Below are 8,873 nucleotides of genomic sequence, written 5' to 3'. Positions count from 1 at the left end.
CTTTTTTTTTTCTTCAGGTGAAGCATAATATATTCTACCGCAGCCTTTTACCCTTACCCTGTGTGTGTCTCTATGTTTCAAATATGTTTCCTGTAAACAACAAATTGTAGGATTATGGTTTGTAATCCATTCTGCTATCTGCTTCTGTTTTATGGGAGAGTTCATCCCATTCACTTTCTAATTTTTTTAAATTTACTTATTTTTAGTTTTCAACATTTACTTCCACTAGATTTTGAGTTCCAAATTTCACCCCATCTCAACCCTCCCCCACCCCAATATGGCATGCATTCTGAATACCCCTTCCCCTAGTGTGTCCTCACTTCTATCTCTCCCCCACCCCTTCTCTTATCCCCTTCTCCTTCTATTCTCCTTTAGGGCAGGGCATATTTCTGTACTCCATTTCCTATATTTCTTATTTCTCAGTTGCATGTAAAAACATTTTTTTAAACATGTGTTTTTAAAACTTTGGGTTCCAAATTTTCTCCCTTCCTCCTTCCCTACCCACCTTCATTGAAAAGGCAAGTAACTCAATACAGGTTATACATGTGCAGTTACACAAAATACTTCCATAGTAGTCATGTTGTGAAAAACTAACTCTACTTCTTTTAATCCTATTTTGCCCCCCATTTGTTCTCTTCTTTCTTTTGGCCCTGTCCCTCCTTCTGATTACTCTCTCTCCTAATCTGCCCTCCCCTCTATCATTCCCCTGTTCTCTTGTCCCTTTCTCACCCTATTTTCCTGTAGGGTAAGATAGATTTCCATAGCCAATTGAGGGTGTATGTTATTTCCTCCTTAAGCCAAATCTGATAAGAATAAGATTCACTCATTCCCTCTCTCCTTCCCCCATTTCGCCTGTACTGTATGAGGCTTTTTTTGGTGAGATAATTTACCTTGTTCTACTTCTCCCTTTCTCCTTCTCCCACTATCATCCTCTCTCACCACTTAATTTTATTCTCCAGATATGACCCCTTCATCTTCAACTCACCCTGTGCCCTCTATCTATCTATATATGTATCTATCTATCTATACATACATTTATACATACATACATATAATTTCCCCCCCAACTACCCTGATACTGACAAAGGTCTCAAGAGTTATAAATATCATCTTTCCATGCAGGAATGTGAACAGTTCAACCTTAATAAGTCTCTTATGATTTCTCTTTCCTGTTTACCTCTTCATGTTCCACTTGAGTCTAATATTTGAAAATCAAATTTTCTATTCAGCTCTGGTCTTTTCATCAAGAATGCTTGAAAGTCCTGTATTTCACTGACTGACCATTTTTTCCCCTGAAGGATTATACTCAGTTTTGCTGGGTAGGTGATTCTTGGTTGTAATCCTATCTCCTTTGCCCTCCAGGATATTATGTTCCATGCCCTCTGGTCCCTTAATGTAGAATCTGCTAAATTTTGTGTTATCCTGATTGTGTTTCCACAATACTTGAATTGTTTCTTTCTGACTGCTTGCAATATTTTCTCCTTGACCTGGGAACTCTGAAATTTGGCTACAATATTCGTAGGAGTTTTCCTTTGGTTATAACTTTCAAGAAGTGGTTGGTGGATTCTTTCAATTTCCTCTGGTTCCAGAATATTAAGACGGTTTTCCTTGATAAGTTCTTAAAAGATGAGGTCTAGGCTCTTTTTTGATCATGGCTTTCAGATAGCCCAATAATTTTTAAATTATCTCTCCTGGACATATTCTCCAAGTCAGTTATTTTTCCAATGAGATATTTCACATTGTTTTCTAATTTTTCATTCTTTTGGATTTGTTTTACAGTGTCTTCATTTCTCATAAAGTCACTAGCTTCCAATTGCTGTATTCTAACATTTTTGTTAAGCAGGCATAGTTCAATTTATTTGTTTATAAAAACATTATCTATGTGGTTGGCACAGCAGCTGTCTGGGTCCTCTGTACAGACACTCAAGTGTGGGTCTTCACAAGATGGTTGGTGAATTGCTGATAGGGAGACTTAGTGAACACAGTCTCCTTCCACATGTCTGGTGTTAGATAGCTGTGTTTTGGAGATGGCATCAAAGGTAGCTTTATCAAAGTTGCCCAGAGTAGCAGTACAGCCCCTTGCAGATGTGTAGCAGTCATCAATTCCAGCCATCATCAGGAGCTTTTTAGGCACAGGAGCTTAGATGATGCCAGTACCTCTAGAGGCAGGGATCAGGTGCACCAGAACCAATCCACATTGCCCAGTGACCTTGCAGGGCACTGTGTGAGGCTTGCCAATCTTGTTCCCCTAGTAGCCACGTCTCACAGGAACAATGGACAGCTTGGCCAGAATGATAGCACCACGAATAGCTGCGGCCATTTCTTCAGATCACTTGACATCCAGGCCAACATGGCCATTGTAGTCACAGATGGCCACAAAAGCCTTGAACCCAGTACACTGTCCAGCTCTAGTTTGTTTCTGAAAAGGCATGATCTTCAGAACCTCATATTTCAATGAAGATCCCAGGAAGAAATCTATGATCTCAGACTCCTTGATAGGAAGGTAGAAAAGATAGATCTCTTCCAAAGACTTGATCTTCATGTTCTTGACTAGCCACCCCAGCTTCATCACAGGAACCCACTTCTTCTCTTTGGCCTTTCCTGCTCGGGACCCATGGCCACAGCCATGGCCTCGACCATGGCCCCGACCTTGACCCCAGCCCCCACTGCCAAAGCCACTATGGAAGCCACCTTGGCCTCTGACTCCAGGGCCCCCGGGGCCTCCCACTCCACCTGCATCACCAGCATCATCCACCATTTGGTGTTCCTTAGAAGTAGAAGCTCTATTCTAACTTTTAGAGAAGTATTTTCTTCTGTAAGCTTTTGGACTTCCTTTTCCATTTTGCCAGTTTTGCTTTTTATAGCATTCTTCTCCTCATTGGATTTTTGGACTTCTTTTGCCATTTGGGTTAGACTATTTTTTAAGGTGTTATTTTCTTCAAAATTTTTGTGGGTCTCCTTTAGCAAGCTGTTGGCTTGTTGTTCATGATTTTCTTGTAACACTCATATTTCTCTTCCTAGTTTTTCCTCTACTTCTCTTACTTGCTTCTCAAAATCCTTTTTGAGCTCTTCCAAGGGCTGGGACTGATTCATATTTTTCTTGGAGGCTTTGGATGTAGGAGCTTTGTCTTTGTTGTCTTCTTCTGGTTGTATGTTTTAATCTACTTTGTTACCAAAAAGATTCTATGGTCTGACTCTTTTTGTGAGGTTTGCTCATGATCCTGGCCAATTACTTGAGTTATAAACTCTTTGTTAAGGTAGAGGTCTGCTTCCAATGTGGAGAATGTACTGTTCCAAGCTTTGGGGGTTTGTACAGCTGTTTTCAGAGATACTTCTAGGGACCTGTAAATTTTCAGTTCTTCCATGGTGGTATGATAAGGGGCAAGGTGTTTACTCCTTTCCTTGCCTGTGCTATGTTCTATGAGTGACCGCAAGCACTCTTTTCTGTCTTGGAACTTTGAGGAGGATTTCCTCTCCACCACCACTACAAGCTCAACCACGCCAGAGCTCCTCCTCACCTCAGGACCACCAGCCAGAATTGTGATCCAGATCCAAGCGACAGGCAAAGCAAGAGAATCCTACACTAGCAAAGAGATCCCTGCAATCCCCCTCTGATCAGTCACTGGTTTGCCCCGCCGTCTGTGGCCTGAAACTCAGAAAGTAGACACCACCCTGCGGCTACCCTTGGGAACTAGGGCTGGGACCTAGCTTCTCACTCTCACCACAGAAACAGACTTTTCCCACTGACCTTCTAAGTTGTCTTTGGCGTCCATGGGTTGAGAAGTCTGGAAAGTGCCACAGCTGCCTGTGATTCAGTCCTCTGAGGCCTGCTCCAGGTTTGCTGAGGCCTGCGTGCCCATGCTGAACTGTGCTCCTCTCCCAGCCTGGCACGATATACCTTTGTGATAAACCATCCAGGGTGCCTTGGGCTGGAAATTTGTTTCACTCTGTCTTTTTGGAGGTTCTGCTGCTTGAGAATTTTTTTAAAGCCATTTTTTATAGTTATTTGGAAGGGTTTGGGGGAGAGCTCAAGCAAGTCACTGCTTTCACTCCCCACCAGCAAAATCTTAAGGCATTAGGATGGGGTGACCCTCCCAAACATTCAATCAATCAATTCAGTCAACTAGATTTTCAAAAACTTTCCTATAAATTCATCTCAATATGCGGACAAACCTTTAATCAATTTAAAAACACACTAAGATTTTGGGCCACATGGTGAAAGGAAGATGATATCACATTAGAAATATTTCCTAATTGTTTGAGATCAAACTTCCAGGTTCATGTATTAGAACAACAAGTCAGTTGAATAGTGAATAGATAAGTGATTAACTAGAGAATTGGAACCAAGTCTCTGAGAAGTAGTTAATTCCCTTGGATACAGGGGTGTAAGTAGGAGGAATGCAGGGTAACTCTATGTCTCTTTTATCTCTCTCCTCCTATATCTTTGGATTAACTGGACCAGTAAAAGACAACACATCATACAAGAGCATAGAGAGAGACTGAGGGAAACAGATTTTCTGGGAATATTTATATGCATACACACATGCACACATATGTGTGTATATATACACACACATATATATGTATATATGCATATCCTGGGAATTCTGGGAATATGTATATACATATATGTATACATATACATATATATGTATACATATACATACATATATGTATAGGAGGTGGTAGCAGTGAGTACTAGAGCTATAATGACTGATAAAAAAAGAAAGAAAGAAAGAAAGAAAGAAAGAAAAAGAAAGAAAGAAAGAAAGAAAAAAGAAAGAGAAAGAAAGAAAAAGAAAGAAAAGGAAGGAAGGAAGGAAGGAAGAGAAAGAAAGAAAGAAAGAAAGAAAGAAAGATGTACAGATAGATGTGAAAAAGCACTCGTATGAGGATAGTGTTGGTTTCAGGAAATGAGGATGAAAGGAATGTTTCTTCTTAGGTGGCACAAAATACAGGGCCTGGAGTCAGGAAAACTCATCTTGCTGAGATCAAATTTGTCCTCAAACACCAGTTGTGTGACCCTGGGCAAGTCACTCAACCCTGTTTCCCTTAACTTCATCATCTTGAGTATGATCTAGACAGGAAAATAGCAAACCACTCCAGTATCTCTGCCAAGAAAACCTTAAATGGGGTCACAAGGAGTCAGAATGGACTGGAAAATGACTAAAGAAAATACACAATACACTCTAGGAAAACAGCTACTTTAGGAACCCAAGAAAGAGATAGACCTAAAGTGAATTTCATGAGATCTGTAATAAGCAAAGTACAAAAAGATCCAGGAGCTGTGAGTTACCACATTGGCCACCAGTGTTCTCATGTGCCTTACCATTTAAATTACTTTTCTTCTAAACTTTACTGTGCAAGAGGAGAGACCTCCCACATTTTGTAGGGAATGTTCCTTACCAGCTGTTCTTACTATGCTTTACTAAATGCCCTTTGCTAAAAGACTAATTAAGTCTTGGTGATTATCCATAGGAAACATACCAGTTGTGACCTGTGAGTGACAATACTAGAATCCACTGAGGCCTGAGGGGCTACACTTAGAATCCTGAAGAGAGTAGTCAGTTGCCCTCTGGGGACCCAGGCTGAAAATTAAAGTGGGAGTTGTGGAAGTAACTTTAGTGGGGATGCTATGCTATGACCTTGCCTGCTCAACCAATAAAAAAGGTGCAAAAAGTTGTCAGAGTCCTAATGTACCAGTATATCTATTAAAAATGACTTTTGAAGCAGAAAGAGTGTTGAACTTGATATCACAAGGCCTGGGTTTGTATCTGCAGTCTGCCATTTGTTAAATTAGTAACCTGGGCTAAGTTACTTCAGAACTAATTTCTCTGGGCTGTTTTGAGAATCAAAAGATGTAATGTGTATTGAAGCATTTTGATAAATATAAAGTGCTACATAAATGGAAATAGCTGTTACTACTATTACAGTCACCACTACTACTGGTATTTTATTTAATTATTTTTAGTTTAATTTTCCCCCTCTTTCTCCCCAAGAATTCATGCAATTTGATATATGCTGAACATGTACAATCATATTAAACATATTTCCACAATAGTCATGTTGTGAAAGAAGAATCAGAACAAAAGCGAAAAACCATGAGAAAGAAAAGGGACAGAGAGAGAGAGAGAGAGAGAGAGAGAGAGAGAGAATAGTATGCATTGATCTGCATTCAGAGTCCAAAGTTCTTTCACCATATGTAGATAACATTTTCCATCATGAGTCTTTTGGAATTGTTCTATATCATTGTATTGCTGAGAAGAGCTAAGTCTATCAAATTTGGTCATTACACAATGTTGCTGTTATTGTGTACAATGTTCTCCTGGTTCTGCTCACTTTACTCAGCGTCAGTTAATGTAAGTTTTTCCAGATTTTTCTTAAATCTGTCTGCTCATCATTTCTCAAGGAAAAACAGTATTCCATTACATTCATATGCCACAACTTGTTCAACCATTCCCCAATTGATAGGCATCCATTCAATTTCCAATTGTTTGTCACTATAAAAATTGCTGCTATAAACGTTTGTAAATGTGGGTCATTTCCTCTTTTTTATGATCTCTTTGGAATACAGACCTAGTAGTGGTATTACTGGCTCAAAGGGCAAGCACTATTTTAAAGCCCTTTGGGAGTAATTTGAAATTGGTCTCCAGAATAATTAGATCAGTTCACAATTCCACCAACAATGTATTAGCATTCCAATTTCCCCACATCTTCTCTAGCATTTATCATTTTGCTTTTTGGTCATATTAGCCTTTCTGATAGGTGTGATGTGGTGCTACTACTATTATTATTATTAATCCATATCCTCAGGTTGGTTTGATGGAGTTCAAATAACTATGATTCTCGGTGAGTATGCTGTTATTATTCTTTTTGTTTAATATTTTGATGATAATTATTCAAGTGGATATAATTACTGAATTTTGTAATGGAATGAAAGTTTTGTGACATAAGTTCATTTTCTGTGGGCTCCATGAAAGTATCATTGGGAAAATTCTAGGAAAGGTAAGAACCTTATCCTGTTTACACATAGATTTAATTTCTTCTACTAGATATCTACTAGCTATTCATCTCCTGTACCTTGGAGATTATGAGTATTTGGCGTAGCAACATGTATGAATACATTCTGAGAAACTCTAGGCAACAAGACTTTTTTTGTGTGGCAATACTTAAGGTTCAATACAATTTATCTGTTGAATTTTCAAATAAACATCTAAGTCTATATTTGTAATACACACATGTGCATTTATATATTACATATATCCACACACACATAAACACACACTTATATATCCATTAGGTTAGGGCAGATGATGAACATTTGACATATGATACTGGCCACTGGATCATGTTTGGGTAGCAATTCATTGGATGTTATTTTTTTAATATGCAGTTTTATGATCCATAGATTTGCATTTCTTTTCATAATCTTCATTGATCAATAACTCCAAATTCTTTAAACAATAATCTGTAATTATGATGATAATGACTTGGTCTTGAATTTCACAAACTCCTTTATTTTAGTTAATAACAAGACAAAACAAAACAGAAATGGAAACTCTAAAGAATCAGACTCTTGTTGCCCAATCCTTTTCCAGTACATCCTTTATTGAATTTACATGAATATTACCTCCATACAACCTTTTGATCTTGCATTTGGATCTTAGCTCTCTGTCACTGATTTTATTCAAAGGTAAAATGCATATTTGGTTACATTCAACATATTTAAAGTCACGTACTTATTATTAGCTTTTGTAATTTTTCTGTGAAATAGTGTATATTTCAGAAGTATTTCTACAAATCAATCTTTCTATAACTTCCTTAGGTTACAAATAATGTGCTTAAAATTGTATGGATTTTACTTAAATATTTTTAAAATCAATGACCACACACTTAATTATTACAAAAATGTACATAAAGACTGATATTCTGCTCAAAACAAACTAGTGTTTTTCAAATGATGCAATGTGTGCTAGCAACAATCACAAGAAAAAAGACTCAAAATACACAAATATACAAAATATACAAATATACTAAGAATATACAAATTAAAACAACACAGAATTCCTATATGACCTCAATTACATTGACAATGATGACAAAAGAGGAAATTATTGTAAGGTCTATAGGAAGAGAAACACATTAATGCACTGTTGCTGAAGCTATGAATGGGTCTAACCATTCTGAAAAACAATTTGGAATTATTCACAAAACATCATTAAATTATGCCTATTTTTGGCCCAGGGTACATACAACATACACATGTATGCATGTGTGTATGTGTATATATGTGTATATTTACATAGGTATACATGCAAGCACATTCATATGCACACATGTTTATGTATACATATGTGTATGTGTAGGTGTGTGTGCATGTGTATATGTATATATAAATGTATATGTGTATATTTGTATATAAAATATAAATGCATATATATGTGTATGTATACACACACAGATACATACACATATACATACATCTACATTCACATATCCATCCATCCATCCATCCATGCATACATACACACATATATGAATATACACTCCCAAAGGAGTCAAAAGAGAGATATGAAATTCCCCCTATATACAAAAATATTATCACAGGTGAAACAAAGACCTGAAAAAAGAGTAGATATCCATCAACTGAGGAAAGGTTGAACAGATTAATGCATATGAATGGAAAATAATATCATTATATCATAAAAATTAATGAAAGGGATGGTTCAGGGAAACCTGGAAGTCCTTTATGGATTGACACAGAATGAAATTATCAAGAAGAATAAGAGGTGAAAAACCAAGATAACAATTTATATAGCAATTAGAAAACTGTACAAGGAAACTTTGAAATACTTAAGAACTCTGCTCCATGT

General features: G+C 37.4%; 1 pseudogene; it reads right to left on the bottom strand.

Moving 5' to 3' along the window:
• Positions 1 to 1,878: 1,878 nt before the first annotated feature.
• On the bottom strand, positions 1,879 to 2,758 carry LOC114025583 (annotated as a pseudogene).
• Between the last annotated feature and the right edge of the window lie 6,115 nt (positions 2,759 to 8,873).

The sequence above is a fragment of the Vombatus ursinus genome, unplaced genomic scaffold (genome assembly GCF_900497805.2).
Source record: "Vombatus ursinus unplaced genomic scaffold, bare-nosed wombat genome assembly UNPS02014832.1, whole genome shotgun sequence".
Taxonomy (NCBI): Eukaryota; Metazoa; Chordata; class Mammalia; order Diprotodontia; family Vombatidae; genus Vombatus; species Vombatus ursinus.
Note: the sequence above shows the minus strand (reverse complement) of the source record. Positions and strands in the feature narration are given on the sequence as shown.